At 49.1% G+C, this 19244-nt stretch overlaps 1 pseudogene; it reads right to left on the bottom strand.

Annotated features, from left to right (window-relative positions):
- Nucleotides 1-13806: 13806 nt before the first annotated feature.
- LOC149350625 (uncharacterized) lies at nt 13807-14405 on the bottom strand (annotated as a pseudogene).
- Nucleotides 14406-19244: the final 4839 nt, after the last annotated feature.

The raw sequence follows: 19244 nt of genomic DNA, 5'->3' as shown, positions 1-19244 counted from the left end.
AGCCTCGAACCCGCATGGGGTTTAAACTCCATGCACACAAACTTTCGCCAGAAGACAAGGCTGCGGGCTTGGCGGTTACCTAATCGCCCCCAGACAACGTCGTTGTTCACCTGGAAGCAGATCGTTTACGCTTCTGGCTTTCCGGTTGCTTCCTTCCACATTGGGGTTGAGCACGTCTTCGCCACGGCAGGCTCGCCGGCCTGGTCATCGCCGCACTCCTCAGATAGATTCGACATGCCTTTTGACATGGCTGTGGGGTAGAATATAAAAATTTCAATGGTAAGCATGCTATTTTCTCTGTTTTCCGTTAATGAACCTGCCGCGGTGGCTCAGTGGTTACGACGCTCGGCTGCTGACCCGAAAGACGCGGGTTCGATCCCGGCCACGGCGGCCGAATTTTGATGGAGGCGAAATTCTTAAGGCCCGTGTACTGTGCGGTGTCAGTGCACGTTAGAGAACCCCAGGTGGTCGAAATTTCCGGAGCCCTCCACTACGGCGTCCCTCATAGCCTGAGTCGCTCTGGGACGTTAAACCTTAATAAACCAGTAAACCAAACCGTTAATGAAGAAATCGCGCACATTTCTTACGATTTCGGAGGGTGCTCTGCACGTTGAGATCTGTGTTGGGCCGGGTACGGGCTCACAATCCCCAGTATGTATACCTGTGCTTTAAAAGTCAATGCAGAACCGCAGATGGTGCAAATGCTAGCGATCATCATCATCAACATCAGCTTCTACTCCCACTGCAGGGCAAATGCCTTTCCTATATTCTCTCCAATTAACCATGTCCTGTGCCGGCTGTGGCCACCCTATCTCCGCAAACTTCTTAATCTCATCAGCCTACTTAACTTTCTGCCGCCCCCTCCTACGATTCCCTTTTCTTGAAATCCAGTCCATTACCCTTAACGACCACCGGTTATCTTGCCTTCGCATTGCATGATCTGCCCCTGCCCATTTCTTCTTGATTTTGACTATAGATGTCATTAACCCTCGTTTGTTCCCTGATCCACCCTGCTCTTCCTGTCTCTTAACGTTACATGTATAATTTTCCTTTACATAGCTCGCTGCGTTGCCCTTAGGTGAACCCTTTTCGTTAGCCCCTACATTTTTGGCCCATAGGTGAGTGAGAAGTTATATACTTTACTCTTGAGGGAGATTGGTAAACCGCCATCCGTGATCAGGGAGTATCTCCCAAATGCTCTCCATCCCATTCTTATTCTTCTGGTTATTTCACTCTCGTGGCGCGGATCTACAGTGACTACCTGCATGCCCCAAGCAGACGTATTCCCTTACTAATTCCAGCGCCTCGCTACCTTTCCCAAACTGCTGTTCCTTTCTGAGACTTCTGATCTTTACTTTAGTTTTCTGCATATCAATTTTTAAAACTATCGTACTGCTTTGCCTATAAACATTTCATCGTGTTTTGCAATTCGTTCTCTAAGTTACTTAGCAAAGCAATGTGATCAGCGAATCACAGATTACTAAGGCATTAACCATTAACTCTTATCCTGGCCCGTGTGCTGTGCGATGTCAGTGCACGTTAAAGAACCCCAGGTGGTCGAAATTTCCGGAGACCTTCACTGCGGCGTCTCTCATAGCCTCAGTCGCTTTGGGACGTTAAACCCCAATAAACCAACCAACCATCAACTGTTTCAAATCCAGGTCCCTGAGTACCTCCTGCAAACAGACAGGGAATAGCACTGGCGAGATCATGTTTCTCTGCCTGACACCATTCCTTATCGGAATTTTATTGCTTACTTTATCAAGGATTAGGGTGGTTATGGAGCCGTTTTAGACATCTTCCAGTATTTTTACATGAGGCTAATCTACACCCTGTTTCCGTAATGCCTGCGTGACTGCTGAGGTTTCTACTGAGTCAAATGCTTCCTCGTAATCTATGAAGGCTATCTGCATGGTCATTTATTTTAACCTTTATAGGTTTTTATTTCAAAAACTGTAAAATATACGTTGGTGCGGACTGTGGAGCTTGATTGTACATCAAGGCGAACTCTATGTACCTAATATGGGTCAAGAATTAAACGATTAATTAACGTAAATTAAGGAATGAACTTTATTTATGTTTCATTCTAGAGGGCAAAGTTTCATCGTGAAATTGACGGCCGTCATCATCGAAGGTGAGTCCTGCTTTTAAATTTTCTTAATCGGCAATGTGTTTCGAAATAGCAAACGTGGAATATGTGCATTTGAAAGCTCGCTGAGTTGGTTTCCTCGCATTGCATATATATAATATGGCGTCTCAGGCGCTGTTGTATTTTATGATGTAGAAGAAGTTAACGTTATTTCGACGACGCTACCACGTGCAGCGACGCCATTTTATAATTAGGTAATGCTGGAAATGCAACTCAACAAGCTTTCAAATGCGTATTTTTGACATTCGAAATTTCGAACAACATTGCCGATTAAGAAAATTTAAAAACACGGCTCACCTTCGATGTGGATGGTCATCAATTTCGCAATAAAACATTACCTCCCCAAAAATTAATTAGGTTAATTGATTTCCATCGCTTCTAGGGTTTTTCTTACTGATTTCCTCCTTCGTTACCGGTGGAACAAACATTCCTGCCCCTAACGCTGGTGTTACTTTGCTTAAACTACGAGCAGATCAAGGTGACAGATCACGAGACAGTTCAATATGTGCGAAGCGAAAGAACTGAGCGAATGTGTATAGATAGTTTTCACGTGATGTCACGGGCGTCATCATTGGGTCTAGCAGAGACTAGGCAGGAAGCGGTTCTTTGTCCCCATGTCGTGGGGAGTGACCTCCTCAGTACTAGCGACCCCGCACCCTCTCTCAGACTTCCCCCCTTCACTACCATTCACCCCTCTGGAACCCTAGCCCGAACGACGAACAACCCACTCCCTACAGAAAGTGGTGTTGCTACAGCACGGAAACCGTCTCCCCTTTCTTGCCTAGCCTCTGCTACTGTTGTGTCCCCTTATTGCTTTTGTGTGTGTGCGCCCCCGCATCCTCCTCCTAACGACCACTCGCATCCTCCTCCTAACGACCACTCGCATCCTCCTCCTAACGACCACTTGCCCCTCGTCGCACGCTGTCGCCAGATGCCCCCCCCCCATGGTGCGCCCCCGCATCCTCCTCCTGTTTTGGGAAGCCACTCCCTCCCGTGGACGCTTCTCCGCTCCCTCCTTTCTTCGGGCGGCCAGTTCGGCTCCTGCCTCGGTCGACGCTGGTCGCACCCTCATCGGCTTTAAATAAACGAAGTCTTAAAGTACCGTGTGCGTCTTTCGCTGCATTCAACACAGCGACCGGACACGACAGTGGCGACGAGAAAGTGGATTCGACCCGCGCTACGCAACGCTATTGACAAGCCATGGCTACGCGAGGGTTTCACAATCAGATACCAGAGTTCAACGGCTCATCGTGGTCATCGTGGGTTGGACGCCTTCAGTTCTACTTTGAAGCTAACAACATCACAGACCCAGCCTTGAAGAGGGCCAACCTGCTGACGCTGTGCGGGGAGCAGACCTACGATACTGTCTGCGCCCTTATTCAGCCAAGCACACCAGCGGCAGTGTCTTACGACGACATCGTAAAAGCGCTGCAAAAGCACTACGACCCAAGGCCATCCGAGGTCTACAGCCGGGCTCGCTTCCAACGACGAGATCAACTGGGAGGAGAAACTGTGAGCGCCTACGTAGCCGCGCTTAAGAAGCTCGCTGCCGACTGCAATTTTGGAACGCTGTCGACAACAGCTACCGGGCAGGAGGGAGACGCAGCTTCTTCTGCTAACACCACCATGCTTCCCTTGGACGTGATGTTACGCGACAGATTTGTGTGCGGACTGAGTGACGAGTCACTGCAGCAGCGCCTGTTCGCTGAGAAGGACCTCACATTCAGCAAAGCTTACGACATCGCCGTTCGAGCGGAGAGCGCCGGTCACCAGCAGAGAGGGATTCGCCGGAACACCGAGCCGGTACACCAGACAAGCAACCAGGTGCGCAAGCCTTCTGTTGTTGTAAAATCGGTCAAAAAGGCACAACGCTGCTGGCGGTGTGACGACCAACACAACCCCCAGGGATGTCGATTCCAGTCAGCCACGTGTAATTTTTGCCACAAGCGAGGGCATATCGAAAGAGCATGCATTACGAAACGGAGACTTGCCAAGATAAAGTCACCTTCCCAGCCTAATCACAGCGTCAACGCCTCAGAGAATACGCCGCTATCTGATCTCCATGGAACAACATCAGCAACACCATCTGTGTTGTACGACCTGAACACCATGAATCTCGGCACGCGACCGAAGATTTTTACAGAAGTAAGCGTACATCACCAGCTGATTAGGTTCGAGGTGGACTCCGGCGCAGCCTGTACTCTGATCAGTGAGGACACGTTCCGAACTTCATGGCCATCTGACGCACCCGCCCTGCAACAAGACGACACGCACCTGCGAACGTGGTCAGGACAGAATCTGCCACTATTGGGCTCTGCCAACGTGCAGGTTAACTACAACGGCCAGACCCATACGCTACCTCTGCTTGTTGTGAAGGGCACAGGATCAAGCCTTCTAGGGAGAAACTGGTTTTCTCCACTAGGCGTGATGATATGCGGCATACACCAGACGCCGAGCCAGAACATGGTTGAGCAACTGCAAGAGAAATACGAAAGAGTATTCTCGGAAGAGATTCCAGGAAACGAAGGGCCCCCGGTCACACTGGAGTTGTTGGACAACGCGCAACCCAAATTTCTGAAGGCCAGGCCGGTGCCGTTTGCTCTCCGAGATTCAGTTGAAAAAGAGTTGGACAAACTGGAGCAGCAAGGTGTCATCGAGCCGACGCAGCATTCAGAATGGGCCACACCACTTGTCGTAGTTCGCAAGAAGAACGGAACCATACGCCTCTGCGGAGACTACCGGAGCACCGTCAATCTTGCGACTAAAGCGTCCTCTTACCCGCTACCGACACCTGAAGAAGTATTCAGTGTACTACGTGGCGCAAGAGTCTTCAGCACATTGGACCTCACCCAGGCGTATCAGCAGCTGAAGGTGAGCGAGTCAACTGCTGAATTATTGGCAATTAACACACTGAAAGGCTTGTACAAAGTCAAGCGACTGCCTTTTGGCGTAGCTGCAGCCCCGGCCATATTTCAAAAATTCATGGAGACAGTGCTTCAGGGCATCCCAGGAGTTTGTGTCTACCTTGACGACGTCATCATCAGTGGCACTTCCACTGAAGAGCATGCAGTGCGCCTAGAGCTCGTTCTCGAAAGGCTAGCAAACGCTAATTTGTGCATAAGCAAATCGAAGTGCTGTTTTGCGGTGCCAGAGGTGCAATTTCTGGGACACCGAATTGATGCGGAAGGCATTCACCCTACCGAGGACAAAGTGCGAGCGATCACAGAAGCACGAGCTCCAACAAACAAGCAGGAGCTACAGGCTTTTCTCGGACTCTTGACGTTCTACGACCGGTTCTTGGAACAAAGAGCTACCGTGGCCAACGACTTATACCAACTCCTTCGGAAAGATGTGACATGGACATGGTCGCCACGCCATCAGCAGTCATTCGATGCCCTGAAAGACCTGATTCGAAGATGTACAGTCCTCCGCCACTACGACGAAAGGAAGCCTCTGCTTTTGGCTTGCGACGCATCACCGTACGGAGTCGGCGCGGTTCTATCGCAAACTGACGAGCAAGGAAGGGAAGCTCCCATCGCCTTCGCCTCACGTACGTTGTCGCAAGCAGAACGCAACTACGCGCAACTTGACAAAGAAGGGCTAGCCATCGTCTACGCGGCGACACATTTTCACCAGTACATTGCCGGCCGGAAGGTGACCTTTATAACCGATCACCGACCGCTATTGGGCATTCTGGGACCACAAAGGCCTATGCCACCAACTTTGTCTCCGCGAATGACACGTTGGTGCATCAAACTCTCAGCGTACGACTACGCTCTGGTCTACCGCAATGGGAGTAAACATCAAAACGCCGATGCGCTAAGCCGTCTGCCACTAGACGCAACTGTTGACGAACCATTTCCACCAGGAGACGTTCTGATGTTCGAAGCACTGCCAGAACCTCCGCTTACAGCAGGCACAGTTGCAGCATCTACGCAGAAGTGCGCAGCTCTCCGGCTAGTTTACACAGCTGTTCAACAAGGCAACGTGCATAAACTCAAAGGGGACAACTTCGACGCTTACCGCAGGCGAGCTACAGAGTTGAGCACCCATCGCGGCTGCATCATATTTGGATCCCGAGTTGTGATGCCGAGAGAACTACGCGCACAAGCTATGTCTCTCATCCACGCCGGACATCGGGGCATCGTTGCAATGAAAAAGTGTGCCAGAAGCTACATGTGGTGGCCTGGCATTGACAACGACATCGAAACAGTGGTGCGAGAATGCAGGCCTTGCCAGAGCAGCCGGAGCGCCCCGCCGAAAGCTCCTGTCCCAGAATGGGAAAAGCCAGACACACCATGGCACACACTGCACATTGATTTTGCAGGACCAATTGAGGGCTGCACTTTCCTTGTGGTCGTAGATGCCTACACAAAGTGGCTTGAGATAAGGCAAATGGGACAGACGACTTCGGCAGCAGTCATTGACAACCTCCGATCACTATTTGCAACGTTCGGCCTGCCGCGCAAGGTAGTGTCGGACAACGGAACACCGTTTGTGTCTGCGGAGATCCTCAAGTTTTATCGCGACAACGGGATCTCATCAGTTACATCGGCCCCCTACCACCCAGCGACAAACGTACAAGCCGAGCGCTACGTAGCCGAGCTAAAACGCGCCCTTGAAAGAGATCAGACAGGCTCGCTGCAGCGCCGCCTTGCGCGCTTTCTCTTCAAGCAGCACACGACGGTTCAGAGCACAACAGGCGAGACCCCCTCGAAAATGATGTTCGACCGTGAAATGCGAACCCAGCTCACAGCCATCCTCCCCGAGCCAAAGGCAGAGACGTTCCGGGAAGAAAAAGCCATTCCGCGCTGCGGCACGCTTAATGAGGGGCAGCGCGTCCTCGCCCGACAGTTTCTGAAAAAGCCACGCTGGGAGGAAGCTACAATTGTCAGACGCATAGGCCTGCGCTCTTTGCTCGTCAACATACATGGCACAGTAGCACGCCGACATCTCAACCAGCTGCGTAGATTTACGACGCCGTCTGAGAGCTGTCCGCCAGCGGAGAGAACACGTGCACCATCTTCCCACATAGCCTGGCACCTCTTCCCGGAAGAAGAGACTTCGCCCAGGACAGACCTAGGAGACACAGCGAACAACAGCCAGCCTACAAGTGTTTCTCCCCCGAGCGCACAAAGCCAGCGCGCCTCCACGCGTGAGCGCCGACCCCCTGCACGATACCAGGCAACTTTCTAAGGGGGAAGGAAGTGTTGTGTCCCCTTATTGCTTTTGTGTGTGTGCGCCCCCGCATCCTCCTCCTAACGACCACTCGCATCCTCCTCCTAACGACCACTCGCATCCTCCTCCTAACGACCACTTGCCCCTCGTCGCACGCTGTCGCCAGATGCCCCCCCCCCCCCATGGTGCGCCCCCGCATCCTCCTCCTGTTTTGGGAAGCCACTCCCTCCCGTGGACGCTTCTCCGCTCCCTCCTTTCTTCGGGCGGCCAGTTCGGCTCCTACCTCGGTCGACGCTGGTCGCACCCTCATCGGCTTTAAATAAACGAAGTCTTAAAGTACCGTGTGCGTCTTTCGCTGCATTCAACACAGCGACCGGACACGACAGCTACATTGTCAAAAAAAGTAACTGGTTGTGGATAAGCGGACGGGCAAAATAGCCAGGCTTACGCCGTGATTGTGGACCCTAAGGTGGCGGCCGCTATGGCGTCAGTGCAAACTATGTGTCGCATCGCCTGTCGCAGTCGCTTGCATCCAAGCTGGTGTAAGCTGGTGTGAGTGACACAGGTGCTAGCCGTGCAACAGCGGGCGCGAAGAAGACGCATATCTGCGCCATTTAAGGGAGTGCGGAGTTGTAAGAAAGTGCGAACATCTCTTTGCAGCTCCTCGAAAGTCGCGAATGTAGCGCGCAACTTGCGTACACTGTGCGAGGAAGAGCGCGCAGCAAGCAGCATGACGCGCTTACGCTGAACGTGACTTTAGCCATGCGGCTACAACGACGTCCGCCGTACCATTAAAGCGAATCGACTGATTACCTCAGACGTATGTCTTTAAACACTCCGTAAAGGAATTTATCGTCATTCGTACAGGACTAAACACCAAGAAATTAAAGAAGAGTAAATTAAAGGAACACGGAGGAAAACGTCACTCAATTTTTGTTCAGAGTAAAAATTGACGCTCTGGTTCTTCCTGGCCACGTTCACACTCGTCCAGCATATAAGGCGTATTTATCGCCGAGAGAACTTAATTTATAAATCTTTCCACCTAGCGATTCAAGCCCGATGACATCCTTACCGAAAATACCAGATTTCATATGTTTTCAATTGAATTGCCGTATAGCCTACCTCTAGGATCCGTAGTAAAAAGAAAATAAAAAAAAATCGACGTCGACGCAAGCATTTTACTTGCGAAATCGGCCGGTGATGGCGACACTTGTATTTTTGTTGTGTTGTCGTTTCTAGCTTTTAGAAGGTCCGTTTTCGTCGTGAGTGATCTCTCTGTGATTAGAACGCGGTACCCTATCGATACAGGCCAACTTCTATTCGCCCTCATTGTCCCTGTATAGTAGAGAAAGCAACCACCCAATGGCCCCTAAAACTCCCTTGGACGTGCCATGAAGGTCCTGGACGTCCACAGGACGTATATGGGAATTTCAGTGTCCATTGGGCAGGTTCCGGTTACAAAAATTGGCGAGCTTAATTGCGAACTTGGCAAGTGTAAATCGCCATGTCTTTTTCTGAACAACTTATTGTTTGAGCTGCTATTTCCGTGCTACTTTTCATAGCTGTGAGCAGTTTTGCACCTATTCCGTGTGTACGTAATCTATAGACTGGCCCAATCTGTTGGTAACGAGCTGCCCAACGCTCGAAGCATACCGCACGTGAGAACAATTAACTGTGTGGCTTGGCTCACCCCTATACCTCCCCGCCCATCGCGATAGCCCAGCCAACCTAAGAAGAATGCCCTCCTAACGTGTGAACAGTTCTGAGCAAACGGCACCAAATTTGCTCACGCCAGCTGTTGCCTTTCCTCGAAACTGCGAAGCAAGATATAGGTCATGCGGCTCGTCTGGTAAATCTGGGAGATGATTCTCTGCATAGCGGAAGAGAACAAGTTCATACACGTCCCGAGTATATCAGATATGTTGGATTGCCGAGAAGCGCATACCTGTTTGCGGATACCTCTACTTAGCTTTCCGCTCAAGTGGCCACTTTCCGTATTCATTTACGCCGTTACGGAAAGTGCGGTCGTGTCGCGACGTCCGCGAGCAAGACCACTGCGAGAGCTAAAGCTCAGACAGGCCCGCACACGTAGGCGCCAGTCTGGTGCCTGCCTAGCCGTTCAGCTTTCGCCCTAAACCTACTAGCGTCAAAGTTTGTTTAGTTTAAGCCACAAGTCTTCGTTCTCCTGTGTGCAAACTTTGCTGCTTTGCAACCGTGCAAAAGGTGAAGAAGAACGCACAAGCACCGTTTTACTGACAAGTGGCGCCATCGTTCGGTGTCTCCGTAGGCTGCCCAAATGACGCCGAAACGAGAAATGGTTTCAGCACTCTTCCCCGCTTTGCTGCGGACACGTGCAGACTGCCTGCGGCATTCTCAGCGGGTGAGCACAGTTGTATGGTTGGGGGGGTCTGACAGCAGCCGAGGAAGCGCGGGTCTCACGCCTCGCAGGTGGTTGTTTGAACAGCAGCAGTCCGAGGGCAGTTAAGTGACTTTCCCCTCCGTCACCCAGTGGACCAAACTACAGCGTGGATGAAGCCTTAATTGGCACTGGCCGAAAGGAGTATAAAGAACGATTTTTGCTTGCATGTTTCCTGCTTTCAAATGATGCGTACGTTAGGCATTGTTTGGTCCCCAACTCTCCATAATTCGAATCGTCCATATTAACGGTGTTCGTATTAATGGGGCACGACTGCACAGTCGCGGACAAATGTCTCTGCACCGCGCGTTCAGTAAACAAAGCCCATAGCTCTACTATTAATTCGCCAGCTGGAGGCCACACTTGTGAAGGTGAAAGTAAAAAATTTTGACTTTCACTTCCACAAGTGTGGTCACCTGCCGCCTGATAGTAGTAGGGGCATCGGCTTCGTTTGCAAACACGTGGTCCAGAGATTTTTGTCCCAGTCTGTACATGGATCACGATGTGGTACTCCCCATACGATCGCTAAATAGCTTATAATTGAATACCTTCTGTCATTCTGTTGCGGTTTCAGTTGCAACTACCGGACGCTGGCTGGGATGTTCACGAGGTGTTCAGGTCACGTAAAATATGAAACGAGTGCAATACGCTCATACATAGTTTTAATTCACTTCAACGCTTAAGCCAGCCTGCTTCTTGAGCTGGAATGGGAACGAACAATGTATCAGCTGTTATATTTCAGTTTGTTTTTTTTCATGCCAAACGTGAGCTAAACACCTCTTACGCGTCACAACCAGGTTTCGGTTGATGAAATCAAAACACCATGAGAGAAGAATATCGATTGTAAATTATTTAGCGGTCGTAGGCGAATACCACATCGTGGTCCATGTAGGCCAGTCGTGCCCCGTTAATACGAAAACCGTTTCAAGGATGATTCGTATTGTGGACAGTTTTTCTGGGGACCAAACTTTTTCCATGTATTTTTGCCTCGTTAATATAGAAATTCGATGTCCGTACAATGGACAGAATGGAAATGCACAGAGGCTATTGGAGCTCATGTATATTTTTCTGGGTTAATATGGTGGACAGCGATGTGAACAAAAACCTCTACTGCCGAAATCAGATCTTTCATTTCCTGTACATCGAGTGCAGGACACCAGCAAAAGGCACTGCGTAAGTGTGTATGCCTGAATGATGACCTTTTTTATTTCTCTGGCCAAGGGGCTCTGTCGACGCATCCTATGATTTGTCGTGCTGTATGAACGACAGTAAAAAAAAAAAACATTCTACAGTTTGTGCTATATACGTTGAAAGTCGCATTCGGCAGCTCTCAGCCGACTGAGTACACCTATGTACTCTCAGTCCGTGGGATATGAACAGTCGCAGTAGGAACTACGTCATCCCGCCATGCAGCGCTATCATGCATCTCATGGACCTAGGCAAATCGAGATGCACCACATTACCTTAAACATAATGGTGTCTAATGCACTTCTAGCTCACAAGCAGAACTTAGCCATAAGGTGTTTTTTTTCCTAACTTCTGCGGCTCGCATGTGTGCGCCTTGCTATTCCTGGGATAGCGAAGAAATCAAATTTATCAATGCCAGCCCTTAAAGGGGCTGCGAAAGACTGCTTGAAGGGCTGCCGGCTATACTTCAGGTGGAATCTTTATGTCACGCAGATTCTGACTCAAAAGAACTACAGGAATTGATGCATAGGAACGGGAGTTATTCAATGAATAAATTTCAAAATACAAGCAAACAAAACTCTGTGCCCTCAACTCGATTTTGGCGGGGCTTCCCATTCGTTTCCATGGTTACAACAACCATGTGGACGCCCAGCTGGCCCAGCGATGATTCTTCGACACGTCGACGGCGCAGAAGGGAACATTGATCAATGGCGTTCCCCGACTTATCCAAACTCGAGCTCGAGATTCTTTTTAGCATGGGCGTGCCGCTACCGCCCCCGCGTACCGTGCCCTGCACACTGCGCGCTGATGACGGAAACGTGGCGCCACCTGGCGGCCGCGTCCAGTGATCCTCCTCAAGCTCCCGATGCGCATTGGTAAATGGGAAACGAATGTGTTTTCTCTTTCTGCTCTTCCTTGGGACCGAAACGAACGCTTGTAGAATGCAATGGCTCGATCAGGTCGATTCCGCCAAGCCGTTCTCAGATACACAGAGAGTATACTAAAAGTGTTGTTCCCTATTTGGAGAGGCATTGGAGAGGCCTTTGCCCTGCAGTGGGCATAGGCAGGCTGATGATGATGATGAACAACAAGCAGGCTGCCTGATATTGAGGACAAGTGTCAGGATAGTGCACCAACAAAGTCGCTTAAGCATTTCTGTGCTGATGCATTTTTATTAAAATCAGCTCATAGCTTAATATCTACATCCATGGGGACATTTGGCATCTGTTTGACTTTTAATTCGCTAGTGTTTGCAGCCTTTAATGTTGGTCTTAAGACAGTGTAAGCATTGTTTCACTGTGTGGGATTTTTTAGCTGTTTTGCAGAGGTGTGTGTGCATGGATGCAGAGTTTTTTTCCACGGGTTTGTTATGTGGCTCATGGAACCTTCATGTTGCAGAAGAAATTTTTTAATTTCTGTGTTGTACTGGAAAGTGAGCAGTATTTATATCCACCAGGTGTTTCAGGGAAGAATAAATAGTTGTCAAAAATATGGCTTTTGCTGCATACTATTACCAGTGTTAGCAGACACCAGAAAGCTGGTGAGGTGTATTTAGTAAGCTGGTTAACTAATTTCTGATAATTAACTTTTTAACTAACACAGGTTTGCAACTGGTTGCAGTTAGAGACTTTTAGCCAGTCGTTAGTAGTAGCCATATCAGTTTTTAGAATGTACGAAACATGATTACTTTCGCCGCTTTGGCTCGACAAAATTTGGCTGCTTCGTGCGAAAATACATGCGCTTTTGAAAGCACACAGGGAGAGCAACCCCTCCAGTTCATGTAACTGCTACAAATCTCTAATATCAACTAGACGCCTAACTCTGATAGTTAAAAGGTTCATTAATAAAAATTAGTTAACCAGCTTACTAGGTAAGACGATTCACCAGTTTTCTGGTGCCTTCCAACACTGGCAATACTATGCTGAAAAAGCCATATATTCAACTCAAAATACCTGTTTTTTGAAAATTACTTAGTCTTCCCTGAAACACCTCGTATATATGTAAGAAAAACCTAACGGTATTTAATTCACGACGTTTTGGTCGGAGGGTCAGCCGTTTTCAAGTGTACTACAGCATTTCAAGCACACAGCTTTTATTTTGAATGCTGTACTATACTCGAAAAAGGCTGGCCCTCTAGCCGAAACATCGTGAATTAAAACCTGTTATGTTTTTCAATTTCTATGTGTCAGTCATTGTTACTAAGAGGGAACTGAGGGGAACTGTGCCGAAGCCAATATTCTGTTCCTCTATTGTTCTCCATAAAATATTTTGATGCATCATGCATATCTTCTAGCGCGTATGTACACTTGTGCTCAACAAATATAAAAATTTGCATTTTGCTTCTATTATTCTTTAAGCAGTCCAGGATACAGTGTTCACAAAATGATTTTGAAGTGATAACACTACGTTGGTAAAAGTGTTGTACTGTGTAGTAGGAATTATACTGTCTTCGGACTTGAGTCTTTTGAATAACGGTGGCCAATTGTCGGAAGGTCGTTGATAGGGTGTTGGTACACATTGTCGGTATGTGGTTGATAAGAAGTGTAAAGACTTTCTATGTACTTGAGTCTTATGGATAACGGTGGCCAATTGTCGGAAGACCGTTGATAGGGTGTTGGCAGACATGATCGGTAAGGGGTCAATAGGAAGTGTAGAAACTGTCGATAAGGGGATCATAGGAAGTATAAAGACTTTCTATGTACTTGAGTCTTTTGGATATCGGTGACCAATTGTTAGAAGACGGTTGATAGGTTGTTACTACAATGTATAAAGACGTTCAAAAGACTTTCTGTTCAATGTTGATAGGTTCTATTAACAATTGTCGAAAGACTTTCTAAAGAATGTTACTAAAAATTTTTGTAAGGGCATACACTGGCTAATCCAACTCCTCTGGGCCTGGATGATGGCCCTGCCCACGCACTTCGTCAGGGCCGGTGCAAACGAAGAGGCAGTCAGAGGCCGAGTCACTGCCCTCTGTCTGCTCAGTGATGGTGACGGCCTTGTCGGTCGAGTCCTCATCCTCATCATCCGTCAGCTCCTCAGTAGTGTCCGACGAAGATGTGCAGACCAAGTCGTCAGCCAAGTCTCTGCAATGGGCACGCGCTGCCGACCCTTGTCCTCGTCGTCGTCAGTCAGCTCATCGTCGTAGTCGTCGGGGTCGTGGGGCCGTGGCTGGGACAGGGAGGCGACCCACGAGCCCAGGTCGTGGTCTTGACTGAAACTGCTCGCGTTGAACGATCCCCGTTTGGGGGTGGTGGCCAGGGCCGCCTGCATCAGCTCCACCCTCTGGATGCTTTCGCCAGAAGATGCTGCAGGGGGCTTGATGAAGAGGCCCTTCCTCGGCGGTGGTGGAGGCCGATGTGATCGGTTCGACGAGTGAGCAAAAGGTTCCCCCTGTGTCCACCAGGAGTGGCCTGCCGGAACGCCTTGCTCTCTGGGCGGCTTCCAGGAGTTGGCAATGCCCCTTTTGGGCATAGGTGCGACGACAGGCTCTGGATTGGCTGGCTCTTCTAATGCGGCATGGGCTCGTCACAGTCCAAGAAGTCTGAGGCCATGTTGAAGGTGGGCGCACGAAGTGGTCTTTGACGGTGCCAGTAGGCATCGACAACGTCATCATCACTGTCAGACAAGCCATCCTGCATGGAATGCGAGACGCCATTGGGAGGTCGTCCTCTGCCGATGCCGGTTGCTGCATGACGATTCACGAACCCAGGATTTTCCTCGGTCTTTTTCTTGAGAAACTGAAACAAGGGCAGTTCTTGAAGAGGAATTCGTTGGCGGCCGCAGCACCAGCAAGGCAGAGGCTGGCAATCAACTGCATCTTGAAAATCCAACGGCGTCGTAGTACACTGGCTATAGTCTATATCCATTACGCGGGAAGCAGTGGTTGTAACAGATTGCATTGTTACATATAGTCTATATCCATTACGCGGGAAGCAGTGGTTGTAACAGATTACATTGTTACGTAATTGTACGCACCCAAGGAGTAGTCACTGAGGGATGCTGATGCTGACAGCAGCTCAGTCGAACCACTGCCGGCCAACGGCGCACAGATCACACTTCGTTCTCTTCGCGCTCCGTGCACGAGCCCAGCAAATGTCTTCTTCGTTGTCCACTGACAATATGAACGCGGCAAAACGAATTACAAGCTGTGGACGCAACCAGGCTGACCAGAGACCGCCGCGTTACAATATTTTGATTTTGTATACTGTATATTGTTCAAAAGTGTTCTACTTATGCTTTTTATATTCCTTACACTCTGTTTACTAAAATACATTTGCCTATATATGATCTTCTTCTGTTTCTAGTAACGGGCATTTTATCTTCAGCTTTCCAGCTCTCCACCTTTCAATTTCTATTCCTGCCCTCGAGTTTTTTCACTCTCTTCACAAATAACGAAGGTTCTGAGTTCACATCCTCCCAGAATTCACCCACTGGGCTGAAATTTAGAGTGTAACAGAAAGCTAGAAAGTAATTGACCAGAACAGAGCACTACGGAGAGCGAGCTAAAGGTGCCGTTATGGGAGAAGGAGAGTACCGTAAATTACACAATGAACTCGAACTGATGATATCCTGCAGCGTGAGACCAGGATAGGGAAACAAACTTGGGCGGACGAGTTCGAGTAGGCTTAGATCAGGCTTGGAAATTTGCCCGGATAGGGCAGCCGTGGCGTAGGACACGGCTAGTTCGAGAACAAGTCTAGAGGTGTTAGTCATGGCATTAAAAGGAAACTTGACTGACAGTGATCACGTACTGACTCCAGACTTTGGGGGAAAGATATATGCAGTTGGTACTGCCTCAGGGTGGTCACTTTTACAGCCAGTTTCAGATGCGGCAGTAAACCTTTCATCTTGCTATGAAGGCAGCTTCAGATGGATTTCGCGGGCTGGCGTCTAATGTACAAATTCATCTTCAAAAAAAAAAGGCTGAGGCTTAACTTGGTTAAGCCTGGAGAATGCGAAGCATCATCGTGTCGCGTAATTTGGAGGCGCACAACCACAGCGACGGCGCGAGGTGGGCCCCCGTTTCTCCACTGTCGTGACGTCATCGCGTCACGTGGTGTGACGTCAAGTATCACGTGATTTGGAAACGCACAACCACAGCGACGGCGCGAGGTGGGCCCCCGTTTCTCCACTGTCGTGACGTCATCGTGTCACGTGGTGTGACGTCATGTATCACGTTATTTGGAGGCGCACAACCACAGCGACGGCGCGATGTGGGCCCCCGTTTCTCTACTGTCGTGACGTCATCGTGTCACGTGGTGTGACGTCATGTATAACGTGATTTGGAGGCGCATAACCACGGTGATGGGCTGAAGTGGTAGCTAAAGTAGTATGCTTCGCATAAAAAGAGTTCACCATTTGGTCTAGGTGCGTTGCAATGCCTATGTACGCGGCAACTGTTGCCAGCCGCTGCACACCGAGTGATGTTTCCGAACCCTCTCTCGAACGTAATCGTTGTGTTATGTGTCATCTAGCACAACAGGACTCTCTTCTATCAGCTTTAACTGTGCCGGATCGTTGCCAACCAGACATTCGCCATGGCACTGCACTCGCTAAGTCAAGATGTGCTGCCACCGTACGAACGTCCAGCTGGTCTCTGAACGCGGCTTAATACGCCCTTTTGGCACTGGCGTGTTCTGATAGCTTTCCTGCCGCTCGATGAACCTCGCAGATAACATACTGCGAGTACAAAAACCGCGTTAGGCTCCCAGGAGGTAAGTAGCCGAGCCCACAACAGCTCCTTGATCCGCTGGCGAGTTGCAACGTTGCCGTCGCTGCTTAGTGCCACGGTCGACGTGGACAAATCTGGGAGAGCCTTAACTTGGATGGTGGCAGGCGCACGCTATGAGAAGTCGGAAAATTGTTGGAATGTGCTCATGAACATTTGTGAAGTTTGTGCGAGATCTTGTGGCTAGCAACGCTGCGTTTCTTTCCAGCCGATCGCCCATATGGCGGAGTCCGGGAGGAGAAATGGCGTCTGCTGTGGCGTTCGCAGTGGTGATTCTGGAGGAGTGCGGCTACGACTGACGTCAATTAGAAGGCGGTCAACGCGCGGTATCTACACTATGGCGCGCCATTGTTGCGCAATCATTCAGCAGTAAAACTGGTGAGGAGGTCCGACGTGGGTTCACTCCAATTCACAAGAGTCTCAGTATGCCGGCATACAACGGACCCGTATGGCCACCCTTGCCGTCCCTGTGAGTGAGTATAAGCATAGCGCATATGACTGGAAAGACCGCATTCTAACTCTTCAGCGTTATGCTCTGAGTTTCGTCCCGCATAGTCTCGATTTTTGGCAGGGTGACCGCATGTAATCTTTTTTCTCGCCACTAACCTTTATTGTGCGCTCGAAATTATTCATTGCAGAAGAATTTATATTCAGCTTTTTTATGGAGTTTTCGGGTCCTTTGTGTGTCATTTCTTACGTTGAATCTATGAGTCCTGTTAACCTTTTCGGCCCCTTCTAGTGACCTTCTTTTACTCCATCTGTATGTCCGATAGACTTTCGTCGAAATTTCCGGAGCCCTCCACTACGGCGTCTCTCATAGCCTTAGTCGCTTTGGGACAATAAACCCCATAATCCAACCAACATTTCATGTTTTTTTTTTCAGTACATTAAATCCCAAGAGTGCTTGCATTCATGCAAGTAAATTTGGTTCATGTTTTACCGAGCCTCATTGTATCCTTTAATGTTTCTGATCGTCGATGTCTATGGGTTTTAATGCATTTGTCTATTCACTTCCTACTTGTTCATTTTTCTACTGAGTTCCCGTTTTCTGTGTTAAAGAAACGGTTGGACAAGGATTTAATTTGTATGCTCTTCCCTCCGCCTATGTACATCTCAGTGTATTTTTGTTTACCGGGACATGACGTACTCAAAAGAATAAAAAAGGCCCTTCTCCTCGTCTACAAAGAAATTTTGCTATAAACTCCACACCGAGATATTACCCATTAAAGCATGGTTAGAGAAGAAGGGCATTTTTGTGTCTACCACAAAATGCCGCCAATGTGGTGCTCCTGAAACGATTGAGCATTGTTTCCTCAATTGCAAAGATGCAAATACTCTTCTGAGATATCATGCAATGGACCATGTGAAAAAGATTTAATTAGACACCACATTCTGTACGATACCTAACTGCACTGCTATTTGTAGATAAACCCTTAGACTCTTTCTTCCACATAACTGCAGCGTAAAAAACGAAGACCAGGAAGGAAGAAACACCTACGACACGGACAAACGCTGCCCGTTATTTTTTACGCTGCACTTTTCTGGAAACAAAGTGACCAACTTGCCCAAAAGCTCGTTTTAGTAAAACCTTAGACTTTTTCTTTTTAATTGGATTACACGGCCTCTGGATGGGGTGATATTGTGAATCAGTTGTTTCTGCTAAAGACCCCTTCAGTAGAATCATTGTGCGCCTAAAATAAGTGCATGCCCGGACCATATTTTCGGAACAGAGTGGCGCTCATTGTTAGTGCTGTGATCGTCATTGCCTTTTTTTTCTAGTGCTTTATTCCTTAGGTGTGTCGTCTTATGATGAGTCAGTTATGGGCTCTGCATTGCCTCTTGTCTCGTGCTTGGTTGCTTATAGGTGTGTCTTGTTACGCATAATATAGGTTTGCCGCTGTGTTCCTGATGTCTGTACATAGTTCATGTACGTAAAATATTACATCAGTGTAACTGATAAGGTGTCGAAGCAGGAAAGTGGCGATGGCGTTGTGTGCCAATGGTGTATCAACCAAGCTCATCTGTAAGAGCCGCCGCGTGTTCCAAACCTGCTCCTGGTCATGAAGAATGTTATTTTATTTTATTTCATTTTAGGTCACGCAAGCTTCACACAAGGACCACCGAAATCTGAGAGTGGCGGCCTTTATTGCTATAGCGCACTGGAAAAGAAGACGTTGCGTGGCATGGGTGGTGGAAGACGCGGTGAAGGAAGAGCGGGGACACGCGCCTATCGCTCGCTCCGGACGCCTTTGGAGGGAAGACGCCGTGGACGTGGCCTGTTGCCCGCAGGGCCGCCGGCCGAGCGTAATCCAGCCCCTGGAGTTGAGGAGCTTTTGTAGCAGCGCATGGTAAGTTCCGTGACAATATTACAGACACATTTGCCGGGGCTTTAACTTCGTAGTGCGCAGTGTCGTTGACGGCGAGGGTTTTCTGCCATGGGCCCCTTTCTCACTCCCTGCACCCGGAACGCGGACGGGGCGCGCACTTTGATGAGCGTGCGCATTAGGGTTGAACAGAATAAGTAGGAATGTGGACCGGTGACTAGGGGTGGTATTCTGCCGGTGTCGCCTTTTGCGACATGT

The sequence above is a fragment of the Amblyomma mixtum genome, chromosome 3 (genome assembly GCF_055824585.1).
Source record: "Amblyomma mixtum isolate Tamu chromosome 3, ASM5582458v1, whole genome shotgun sequence".
Classification (NCBI taxonomy): domain Eukaryota; kingdom Metazoa; phylum Arthropoda; class Arachnida; order Ixodida; family Ixodidae; genus Amblyomma; species Amblyomma mixtum.
The sequence above is the reverse complement of the archived record's forward strand: the minus strand, read 5'-3'. Positions and strand labels throughout refer to the sequence as shown.